Below are 13,592 nucleotides of genomic sequence, written 5' to 3'. Positions count from 1 at the left end.
TATATATATCTTTTACACATCTGACCTGCTTTTTTCTACTTAATATGCTGGAAACACTCTAATGACTCTACCTTCTCTCATTGCTTTAAAGTTTTGTTTTTCCTCTATTCAATATGAGGAACTGGTCATTCATTGCAGAGGTTTCTTTATCATGTCTTCTAGGAAACCCAGCTAATCCTCAAGCAAATAAGCCTATTTGTATGACGGCCTTAACTCCTGTAGCCCCCTACAGAGAGATGAAAAGTAACCGTCTGCACAGGACCCTCCCTTGAGGAGCTAACCTTTTGCTTGTGAGATTAAGCATCTGAAATACATCTCACTTTCCTTTTACAGTGCATATTTCCTGGACAGATGATTGACATGACACCTCACAGTTTGGCATCATGGAGCAGTTAAATCCGACTCCATTACCTGTCGAATTTAGTTTCTTAATCCCAAACACAATATGCGCACAACTTAGCCCTATCCAGTTTTATTTAAAGCTTATGTCATGGTGCTTTATGAGAAGTCAAGAAGCATTAAATGGTATGGAGTGGAGCAAATGGAAAGATTAATTTTGCAATGTGACACTAAAAGGAACACTTTAAAACAGGGATTAGGGGTTGGGTATGCTCAGGGAAAAATGCCAAAAATATATCCATTATAAGATACCTCAAGTTATGGCTATGATAAAAAAAAAGAAAAATATCTCCAGATTTATAAATGTGACTTCTATATTCATAGGAGAAACATACCAAAAACTGGAAAAAAAAGTTCAGTATTTCTTGCTAGAAGTAGTCTGGCTTCTTTTGAATTTGTACTCTGCCATTCTATCCCTTCAATTACAAGTTGCTAAAGGATAACTGAAACCCAAATTTCTGCAGAAAAATAACCCATAAACATCACTTATGAAAATCCAAATTAACAAAGCCTTGTCACCAAGTCACTACATTCCAAAATAAGTATTCTACCCATTTGGGGGAATATATGCATATTATGACTTTCCTTTAAGCAACAAAATACAAGAGAACTGAAATAATTTAGTTTAGAGTTTGTTTAACATATTGTGTCTCCTGTGACATTAATTCTTTTGAAAATAATTACATGATAAAGATTCAATTTTTTTTCAAAAAAAACCAAAACCCCTAATCTATAAGGAGAGCTCAAAATCTCATTACTCTGTCTGGAGCAGCAGCTGAAGTTAAGACATAAAACTTCGCTAGTACGAAGGACTATCACAGAGGACGTTTGAGACCCAGTGAAAAGAGGAGCTAGCAGCAGGAGATAAGAATGAAAGGCAATGCCAGTGGACCTAGAGATATGTTGCCAAGGGAGGCAGAAGCATTTAATTTTTCAGAAGTATTTAAAAACATGATAGATTCTTATCTCCCTGAACAACAAAATCTATTGGATTTCTAGTCTAAGTAGAGAACTACACTAGAGACTCTGTAGAGAACTGGACAGAAACAGAAAACATTTTCTAACTTTGAAAACCTGTGCATGAAAAAGTAGAAAATACATAAAAGAATCAAAAAATGCTGAAGCAAAGTAAGGTAGGTGAGCTACTGAAATTGGACACGAAGCAGTCATGGCAGGCAAGACGTCCCATTTAGGAATACAAAGAGATAGATGTCTAGGTTTTTTGTTTTTGTTTTTGTTTCTTTTGTTTTTTGTCTTTTGTATTTTTTAGGGAAGGGTCTACAGGGTATTCAGGGTCTCACTACTAGATCAGACTCATAGTGATCTGCCTGTTTACAGCCTCCCAAGAGCTGGGATTACAGGTGTCACCACACCCAGTCTCAGTTGCTATCTCAGGGCGGTCCGGGGGTGCGATCAGCACGGCAGGCCCGGGCATTGGACCCCTCGCCCCGTGCCTGCTTGTAGGTGCTTTAATCCCCTGAGCTGTTTGGCCGGCTCTGGGATGCCCAGATTGATGGAATAGAAAAATGGCCTTCCAGACAAAGTGGATCTTGGGGAAAGTACCGAGTTCCTAAGTGATAATAAAATACTGAATTCCACAAAAACAACATGAGTGTTTTGTTTCTTCCTCTGAAGAGAGAAAAGATCATTTATTCATATGTTTATAAATATATGTGATATATGAATACAAAATGTGATACAAATTACAGTAAATATTTAATTTTTATTATATTAAAAAACAAATTGCTTTTAATTAACTCACTTGACCTACTTCTTTTTTTTTCTTTTTTCTTTTTTTTTGGTGGTATTGAACTCAGAACTTGTGCTTGCCAGGCAAGCATTTACTCCACTGAGCTATCTCCCTGGCCCTCAAACACTTCTTATCCTGTCATTCTGGCCACCTTTTTTTTTACTTTTTTATTTTCAAGAAAATAAAATAAATAATGAAATTAGGCATAAAATTTCAAAACAGGATTGTAGGAGAGTAACAATGGTTAGTAAATTAAGTATTGCTATCCTCTAAGTGTAGCTCATATTACAAAATATAGGCATGAAAAATTGATCAAACAGTACAGACATAAACATTTTCTTTCAATGAGGGAATAGCAATTACATATGCAATAGCATATATCGCTATATATATATATATATATATATATATGCCTCTAACTAATACCTCTAGCTCAAACATATGTATTTTCTTTTTCCCTTCCTTCTTTGAAAGTGGTTCTTGGAGTCTTTTTTGACCCTCTATAGTTATGCTGGTATGGCTGTCTTGATGGATTGAATTGATTTAAACCACTGATCTTTGATAGTCATTTGGACTTTGGGAAAGTGTCAGAAGTCACATACCAGATATAGTGACTAAGGTGAGTCGGGCTGCGCCAGAATGTTTCTACATGCATGACTCTCCCTTGCCTGGCATTTGGCAGCAGTATTCACAGTATTTATCTCATCTTCCAAAGTCATGAAACAGGACTTTAGACCTGCTTTGGAAAGTGGCAAGAACCATGTAAGTGTAAGCAAAGTTTGGGTCAGGACTACTTGTAGGGGAATCAATACCATTATGTTTTTATTTAAATATTCTCCATATATTTTGATCATCCTATATATATAACTTTGATTAAGAGTTTTCCAAATGGAAATTATTCCCAATAACTTACCTTCATAATAAAAATCAACATGTCTATTACCTACTGCTGTTACCATTCTACTGTCCCTACCACCAATTTCAGAGTTGAATTTAATAAATAGCTGCTTTTAGTGTTTCACTTCTATTACCTTCACCGAAGCTGTTTGTTCTGAATGCATCTTTGATTGTCATAACATCTAGAGGTGTGTGATTCCTCTAGGGCTAGTAGAAGAGACACTCTCACTCCATTCTAGGTTTAAAGGTACTCTTTCTTTTCTGAACACAGGAAAACTGTCTAACTCAAACTCTTGCCTCTAACTCAAGCTCTTGATCAAGCAAATCAACCGGATGAGGCCACATCAGTGCTCAAGATTAAATTTACCTGATATTTCCTCAAAGAAAAACTCATACATATGCGAAGGATATTTTGGGAGTTTTTTAGATTCATGTTTACCAACCTCATGTGGGTGGTGAATGTTTTATTAGTAGTATTCATTCAGTCCTATAATTTGGAAACTTTCATAGACACATTCATTAATCTATCACTGTGAATCTTCAATCAGAAGCAGAAAGTTCATTACTGCATTCAACATAGTCCTTAATGAATGTGCTAATTTGGAGCACATTAGCACATTTCATTTGCTTCTACATTTACTTCTAAAAAAAACAAAGTAGTAAATTTGCTGTCCTATATATGTTTAACCATAGTATTTAGTTCAGGAAAACTATTTTCAAGTTTCTTACCCTAGTAGAAAAGGATTAAGAGATAAGAAAAAAAATCAACATCATGTATTTTTAAGATAATAATATTTAAAAGAAAAATGGTATGCCTTTTAGAAACAGGAGAGGACAATGAAGGAGTCTTCTACCTTGTTCCTAAGAGGTGTTGCTTATAACATTGGCCAACAGAAACATACTGAGACCCTGAAACTTGGCAAAACCTCAAAGTCTCAAAATGCTCAATAAAAAGTGGCTTATAACTACAGTTTTATTATACAGAAATATATATCTGAGGTCTGGGCATAGGGCTCCATATGCCTTCTAGGGGGATTCAGTGTGGATTACCCTGCTGGGGCACCAGTGTGCGCACTACATTCTACTGAGCCTCGGTGTACAGAGTTTTTATTGGACTTTCAGTATACGTGTATAATTAGTTAAATCATTGCCACATGACAGAATTTAGTCTCTAGCTTTCCATCTTTCCTGGAGATTGGCTGGCCCAAAGTTACAATTGTTCAATCACTGGGGCCTCTTCATTCACCAGCCCCAATCCTAAAGCTGTCTAGAGTTTTACCATTAGTCCCCTTGTTATTATAATAAAAATATTTCTGTTACTCAGGAAATTGTAAGTGCTTTTAAAACTCTGTTTTAGGAGGCTGTAATAGCAATCAGGTATATTTTCATCAGGACACAATATTTTAAATACTTTTTTAATAGTTTTCTTTAAAATAAATATTCTAATCAATCAGTGACCTTGTCTGTCTCACATTTGGACAGTTACACCTAGAGATAGCCTAAACACACAGTAGCTATTCAGTAGAAATAAATGAATGAATGTATGGATTCATTAATTCTATATTGAATGAATATATGATTAAAGTTCTTTCTACATTGTAACATTTCATTTGAATCTTGATAGAAATAGAGTGTTCTGGCCTCTCCTATATGTTAAAATATAGTATCTATGAGGATAATCACTCATAAACCCTGAATAAATAACTATATTTGTGTAGACTCACAATGGGTAAATATTCAATGAACAACACATGAATTTATAGAGTGTCTACTGTATTCCAGGCACTGTTCTATGTGCTACATATTTGAGTAATAGCCTAAGTGGTTTAACTTCAACAAGTTCAGATATCATTGTGGTCTCACCATCTGCCAGTGTGTCTTGTTGTCACAGGACTTGCAGATAGCTCATCCCAGATACCACTTTTATTATCTTTTCCAGGTCAAACACTTGGACTTGTACTCACAGACTAGTCAATTAATTTACTAACAAAATTAATCACTCCCATGCTTACCACCCTGCAGGGTAAACGCTCTATTTTTCACTGACATCTTAATACATCTTACTGGCTCCCAACGTCAAGCCTCTGCTCCTTCTCTGTACATCTATATCTGATCCACTAGCCTATTGCAAAACTGAAGGTCTCTTTCACTGTGCTTTCCCACATTTCTTTCTAGCCACAAAAACAATCCCTAAAAATGTCTGCTTTGAGCACTCAGTTGGCACTTGTTCTAGTAGCTACATAAATTTTGTGTTATAAAAGATAATATTCTAGTATTTTTGAACCAGCGCTAAATGTTAACTGATTCCTTTAAGTAGTATTCTGTAACACAGGAAAAGAGCTAGGTAGTATTTGACTCATATTTTTGCATTTTCCTGAACTCTTCTTTTAGATATTCAGGTATTTGGATTCTTTATGTGAATCCAATTTTTATAAATGTGCATCATCAACTAAAACACAAAATATCTTTAAGCACTAGCCACTTATAGACATTGTGGTAGATTTTCTGCCATTTATTTCCTCTTGAATTTAACTTAATAAGGTAAACTCTATTTTATGGTAATCTTCAGTGCTTCCCCACAGAGAAATCTCCTGTGGTCCAAGTTTAAAAGGATATAGAGCCTTGATCTAGATTTCTTTGGGGACCATTTCAAAATAAGTAAAGTTATGACCTAATTGTGTATTTGTCATTCACAATAAAAAATGATGTGAGTAGCTTTCATTATAGGCAGATAAATTTAGATAAATGAAATGTGTCAACTTAATAATCACTAAATGTTATATGTAAAGCAATTAAGTCATAAATGCTTCTAATTAGTGTTCAATCTACAGGCTTTTTTATGTTTTGTGATTCAAAATAATAAAGGTAGCTTTAAGGAGAACCAAAAGAGGAAGCCAAGAGAACCTTCCAGGAATCACTCTACTTTCAGCAATGTTAAATTTTATCTTTTGGTAATCATGTACATAATGATGAGATGTCTTTTTATAATGGCACTCTCTTCTTTGTGACTAAAACTAAGCAACAAATAGTACTTCTAATGCCTCTAGGATACAGCTGACATGGAGACCTTGTGCTCTTGTGGACTAGAGTAGATGATGATGATTCTGCAACAAAGCATGGAGTGAACTCAGAACTCACACACTGTATTAAAACATATGTTCTTGACATCCCTAATATTAATCTATTTCTAACAAGAAAAGTTTGAGAATTCATTTATAATAAATTAACACAAAGTTTGAACTCTCTGACCGTGAACAAAACATGCCATACACAAACTCGTTGTCAATAGGCTATTTTAAACAATAGTATCTTACAGATGCATCATGAAACTATTTCTTCCTTGTAAATATGTCAGAGTAAGATCAAGCTATGCATTCATTTTTTGAAGCTCTGTGAATTCTCATCAGTTTTGAGAACTATCAAATTTACCTATACTGATATTTGGCTCCAACTTAAATTGAAACAATCAGTATTTTACAGAAAGTGTGTGTTACTCTTTAAATACTCCTGAATATGTAATCAGAATCTTACTCTCTTTATGCCCTTCCTTCTCCCTTCTGTCACCTCTCCACCCTGTCCAAAACATAGTGATTACTAGGTCTGTTGGTAACAATTTAAGTTATTCATGGAATGCTAGCCCATTACAAATGACTTGTCAATTATGTTCACTATTTGATTGTTCCTTGTCAGTTTTATCTCCAGCTCACTGACACAGTTCCAGAACTAAGATTCAGTGGAACAGTATGACAGAAATTAGAAATTTTCTTCCAGTTCCTGATTTTAAACTTAGCACAAGGCTACCCAGAATAAAATAAACTTTTCAATGATATATAAGCAGAAGTCAAAAGTATGGGCTCAAGGATGGTTCTTAAGGTATCCTTAAGGAGCATATGACCCCCTTCAAACCCCTTTCTATGCATTCTGAAATGGAAATAGCACAGACATGAGACACAAAGGAGAAGACAGTGAATTGCTGACCAAGAAAGAGAAGAGAAGGAGAGCAAGTCTGCCCCAGAAGAGCCATGCCAGCTTCTGGCTGCTCATTCTTACCTTAATTCTATGAGAGAAAAATCAACCACTATGTTAATTAAGTCATTGTTGGGAGTTTGGGTCACATGCAGCCAAGCTTTTCCTAACAAATACAAATGTAAAACTATAGCAGATAGCTTTCTTTTGTCTGTAAATTATATTATAGAACACAAATTCTATTGCACTTACGTGATTAAATTGATCCTTTCTGCTCATGCCGTCTGAAACCTAATACTGTGTAATATGATGTAAAAATAATCAACTGCAAAAAAGTATTCTTTTTAAGAAAAGGAAATGTGTGTGATGCTGATAACACTAAATCCATATGCTCATCCATTTCAGCACCGTACTGAAATGCCCGGGTTTTATTTAGCATCCTTAACAACACCCAATTCATTAGACACATTCAGTCACAAATATGTATTACAATTTTAAACAACTCTAAGTAATCCAAATATCTACTACCCAAATTCCTTCAAAAACTGTAGTTTTTCTGGGAAATTTTTTCTTGAATAAGCAAATAAAACAATTTCTGCCTTCCTGGGCCTGCTGCAGCAGAAAGTTTAATATCCTTAGAGTAGTTAAGGTTCTTGTTAGATCTTTTTTTGGGGGGGTGGGGATGGTGAGCAGTGCCAGGGATCATACTCAGGACCTTGTGCTCTCCAGGCAGGTGTTTAGGCCTCTCAGCTACCACCCAGGAGCCTGAGAGTCTTGCTTGACCTACAGCTTTCTAGTTCTTGCTTCCAGGACTCACTGCTCCTACTTGCTTTGTGAGGTTCCTCTTCCTCTTTCTTCTCTACTTTCTACTACCTGACGCCAACCTATTCTTTAAGACCCTCAAGCCCAAACACTTGTTGCAGGTCAAATTTCCAGAAATATACACACAGGCATTTCTTATCACCCAGCTTCAGTATTCTGCCTCCCTCTTTCCACAGACCACCAATTCCTGTAACTTTCTCTGCAAATCTCTACCATCCTCTTTGATGTAATCTCTATTGCAGTCTGGAATAGGAAGTAGAAAGTGGGAAAGTATGGGCTATTTCTCTTCATATATAAGAAGTTCATTAAGATAAAAGAAAGCAAAGACAGATAGGTGAAACCTGTATGTACAGTTATGAAAAGGTATCAAATGAGTAGAAGTATCAGAGTTTCCCACTTTGGGCTGAATTAAAGTTCAAATTTGAGAAGGCTTTCTTCTTAATGAGAAAAAATTCTGCAAATGATACAGTGTCTATAGAACATTCATGTGTTCTTCCATCACATGCTGCAGGACTGGGAATTGTTTTCTTTACCATATCATGTATGGATTGCTGTCTGCGTATAATATCACCAGGCCCCCAGGTGCCTTCTAAGATATTGCTCTTTCAATTAGATCACATTGTTTTTCCAAATCATTTTACTGAAGTTTCTTTTCTAGATCAAATATTAATAATTGCCTTTAAATAATGATGTCTCGAATGAGAAAGCTGTGGAATTCTTCAGAGTAAGAACATGACCAGACACATTGCCTTTCATAAATGAGAAAAGGAATTCTCATATATAGAACTAAAATTCTTTTTAAAGAAAAATCCCAAGGGTGAATTCCTATAGATGATACAGTTACAAAATTTTGAAAATTATTCATTGTTTTTTCCTCAGTAATCACTTATCAGATACCTTTAACCTGCTATCACATGACTTATGGGGTGATTTAACTAGTTTGCAGATTTGATTTCATACTACAAAGGAGAAGAGCGTGGAACTGAGATATGAGGAAGGCATGCTTAGAAGTTAGGTGAGTGCACAGAAGGATCAGGGAAATATCCCAGAAAACCTTACAAGGGAGGTAATATCTGACATAAGTCTTCAAAGGCAAAAGGAAATGAAAGAGAAATGAGGGCTCAAAGGATATCTCACACAAAGAAACCTGAGCGAAAATTTGAAGATATCAAACCTTAGGTGCAAGTGCTTTAGAAGAGCTATAGTGCTAACTGCAAAGTGACAAATGGAAGAAAATAAGTCTAGTGGCTGTTGCACTAATTTATTTATTTGTGTTTTATATGTCTTTCTCATTAGCTCTATGAAAGTGAGGTTTCTATCTGTTCTTTTGTTTTGTTGTGTGGGTTTTTTAATACTTAAAACTGTTTGGCTATATAATAGGTTGTCAATAAATAGATGCTAAGCAACTTAATGATTCTAAGTGGAGTCAGAAAAGCTGATACAGTATAAGAAGGAAGGGCACCACGTCTATCTCAAGGCAAGTTCTTCACTCATACAAGAGGTAGATATTATGATGTGCAGAGTAGTGCTGCTAACAAATAATAAAGTTATGGATGAAAAGCAAAGTCCCCCAACAAATGAACAAAAAGTCTTAATATGCAGGAAACAAAAGTAAAATAATATAGGTCAGTCTTAGCAATTCTCCCCCAAATATTGCATACATTGTTTTAGGTTTTTTTTAAGCATAAAGCATTTGATTTTGTGTGTGTGAGTGTGTGTGTGTGTGTGTGTGTATTAGCAATACATTTGATAGCAATAAGGTCATTTTTTAAAAATAAATGAAAATGAAAATGAAATGGATAGATTATATTTGTAGGCTCAGAATAATGTCAAAGTCTTGTTATGCAGTATATTTTGACATGTTGATTACATTTGAAATACTTATCCACATATGGCAACATTGAACAGGTGTCAACAAACAGACAGTAAATGAATTTTGAACTGTGGAGGAAAGAAAAGAAAAGGAGAAAAAAGAATATATTCCTGAGCATTTGCTCTCTCCTGTGGTGGGGTCAGGGGACAGTGGATGCAGTGGGAAGAGGGTTCTGTGCTGTGGAATGAAGTCATCTGAGCTCTCCTTCTAAATGTATAGCTTCTTAGCTGATGACCCTTGACAAATTCCTGAAGGGTTTGTACATCACTTTTCTCAGTCTAAAAATAATATCTTAATTTTAAGGATATTTTGAAATTATAGTAAATATATGTGAAACACATATATGGCACACAATGCTAATCTAATGTAATATATCTAGGAGACAAATAAACATTGGCTGACAGTATTATAGGATCAGAAAATAGAAGATCTTATATAGTATACTAAATAGCTTCTGTTTTAGCTGCAAAGCCTTTGAAAACTCTAGAAAAAAGTTTAAATAGGAAAATAACATGATTTTTCTGAAAAAATGCAAAACATAATCTCATGATGAAATACTTGATAATAACAATGTTAATACACTACATATCAACATGATCATATATTAATTTCTATTAGGTACTCTAAGTACAGTACAGTATTGTGAAGGTCTCGCAGCAAGAAGACCAGTTGATCTAATATAATTATGAATAAAAATTCTGAAAGCCCAATCTCTAGTATTGACAGTGCAGAAGGAACAATGGGAACAGAAATCATACAATAGTGAGGAACAGGATCTGCTTCACAGTTGTACATGGAATGAGGAGTTTAGAATGAAAATCAAGGGTTAGGATCCTAAAGTAAGTGAAGCCTGGCACAGACACAGGAGATACCTGAGTTCCAGAACAAGTGACATGTTGACCTAAATAAGCCCTATAAATATAGAATTTATTTGGAGGGAAAGATAATGAGTTCAGTGTTGGATGTGTTGTATATGTCAGCTCTGAGACACCTAGAGGGCATACTAGCTGTGGTGTTTATCAAAAAACACGATGTTAAGCATATGTACTTCCAAAGACAAATCAGGATTTCCAGTAAAGATTTGGGCTCTTAATTTAAATCTTGTGAGCCATAGGAGCAATGAATTCACCTAGGTGGAGTTTTTTACACAGTTCCTTATTAGAGAGCACTACTTGTATGCCCCATTGGTATCTCAAAGCTAACATATCCAATCATTTACCCTGTCTCTAAGCAAAACACATGGATTATGAGTGTAATTGCACTTGATACATAAACCTGTAGAACACACCCATGCAGGAATGCCCAGAAGATAATAACTATAAGTCTTCCTACATTCCCGAGGACCTCTCCTAGAATGTTATATTGCATTCATGATGACAAGTTTTAATGTTTTGCTTTTAGTATAGATGAAAATGTGTCTAAATTTTTCACTACTGAGAATAGTGCTTCCAGAGAAATTTGATAGATATCAAGAAAAAGATTGTTAAGGAACTTATTTCTAAGAAGATTGAAAATACACTGGATCCTGCACAGGGATGGACTATGCTTGAACAAAGAAATGGATAAAAGAGAATGTGCCTCTTTCTACAATAAAAAGGGAAGCAAAAATGGATCTTGGGTTTTTTTCTCTAATGATTTCACTTTTATCTAAAATATATGTTTTATTTAATCTAATATTCATGACCATTCTGTCAATGAAATAAAACCAACATTTTCACCTATAAATTTAGGGTTGTTTGTTTATTTGTTTGTTTTTGTGGTACCAGGGATTGAGCTCAGGACCCTGCACTTGCCAAGCAAGTGCTTATTCTACTGAACTATCACCCCGGCTCCTATACCTATAAAGTTAAAGTTTAAGGAATTGAAAAGAGTTTATGCCTACTAGCCACAAGGTTTTTCAATGTAGTAGACTATCTGGGTAAGGAAAAGCTTTTAAAGATTCAAAGTGACCATCAAGAACTAGAATTCCAAAGCTTTACTTACATGGTGGAGGTGAAGGGGATTGATTACATTTATAAAAATATAGTAATCCTTAAATATGATTTCCCCCACATTAAATTCTGTTGTTTCTAAAAACTCTAAAATCATTCAGAAATTTCCCTTTAGACTGAGATTAAATACTTCTCAGAAAAAAGAAAGGCAATATTTAAAATCCAGAATGGCCTACATCATGGGACAACAAAATTCTCCCATTTCTCTAGAGTCCCTGGGTATATTTGGGCAGTTTAGCACTAATATGAGGCACACAGAAAGCAAACCAAATATCCACCTGTGCCCCATGCTCCATGACTGGGGTCTGCCTTTCCAGCAAGTAGCTGGGTCCTGGGTCAAGATTCATTGCCACATGAATGTGGAGGACATCACTGTAGTATCCTTTGATACAAACAGTCTAAGAGGCACCTGGCCACAAACCTACTTCATGGAGCATTTGCTCTTCTTCTATATGTTTCCTGAAAAACACACCTCCCACTACCTGGGACTCCAGGCAATCTTAGCTGAAGCAGTACAAATTCTTTCTCTCCTGTGTGAGTATCTTCAGATTTGCCCTCTTGGTCCCATGAAGCCAAGACATTTACTATCTGGCACCGAAAAAGTTTGCTAATTTTTGATATAGACAATTTTTTGGAATGTGTGTAAGGAGATAAATGGAGAATTAAAAATTTTCTAATGAAAATTATATCCTTTAGTCTATCTACAGAAAATGTATCCTTATCTTTCTAGGTGAATTGAATTATTAAATGTAAACAGGCTGACTCTGCCATGGTTAAAATAATTCAAGATTTCTATGAGGCATAATTGACATTTGAGGCTTGATGGGTCCTAGGCACTGAAGGATAATATTTAGGGACATCCTTGAACTCTCCTGACTAGTGCAAGTAGCAAAATCTCTGACCCCAATGCAGTAGTGATAACCAAACATGTCTCCAGATGTCACCAAATGCCCCTAGGGAAAAGGACAAAATCACCCCCAGTTGAGGACTAGAAGAGGAATTACAAAGTAATGAACTCACCATCTCCCTCCTCCTATTCTATCAGTATTTCAACTTTGTAAAATTTACTTCATCACTTCTGGGAAATTATTTTAGCAGTATAGTTCCCTCAATCAGCATAAGAACTTTAATCACTAGGACTTGTGCAAAAGAAGCCTCCTGCTATGATTTGGACCTTAAATTTACTTCAGAATCATGTGCTAAAGCCTTGGTCCCCAGCTAGGGCTCCACTTGGATAAGGTGGAACATATAGGAGGTAAGACACAGGGAAAGGAAGGTAGGTCATGTGTTCTCAAGAGGGACGCTGGGACCAGGCCCTTCCTATCTCTCATTTGTCCTACCACTAATAGATAAACAGTTCTGCCCCACAACATGCTCCCTGCTGGGATGTTCTCCCCTGCCACAGGCCCAAAAGTAGCAGCGCCAACCACTAATGGGCTGAGACCTCAGAGACGAGGAGCCAAAATGAGCCTTTCCTTCTTTTAAATAGCTTTCTCTCAGCCATTTTGTCACAGCAATGCAAACCTTCCCTGGTGTTATAAGAGGTGAAGCAAAAGAGCTGGGGTATAGGTAAGTAGGTAAAGAGCCATAGAGAAGGCAGGAAGAAGGAAAGGCAGTCAGCCAATGAGGCGCTTACCCCGATATCCTGGAGGTGCTGCAACCTAAAGAGAAAGCAGAGCTAGAAGCTGAGAAGCAAATGCCTAATGCCCTAACTGGATGCAAAGGTTTGCTAAAGATACAAAGGCAGACATATGAATTAAGGTCAAATGAGGCAGGAAGATGACAGCAAGCACAAACAAGCAGGGGAAGTTCAAGCCAATTTCTCTGAGATATAGCAATGCCTACGGCTTTTATTTGCCAGCTTTCATGTGGCATTTGAACCATCTGGCAAGAC

Source organism: Octodon degus, unplaced genomic scaffold, assembly GCF_000260255.1.
Source record: "Octodon degus isolate 3935 unplaced genomic scaffold, OctDeg1.0 scaffold00258, whole genome shotgun sequence".
NCBI lineage: Eukaryota > Metazoa > Chordata > Mammalia > Rodentia > Octodontidae > Octodon > Octodon degus.
This window is presented reverse-complemented; position numbering follows the sequence as displayed.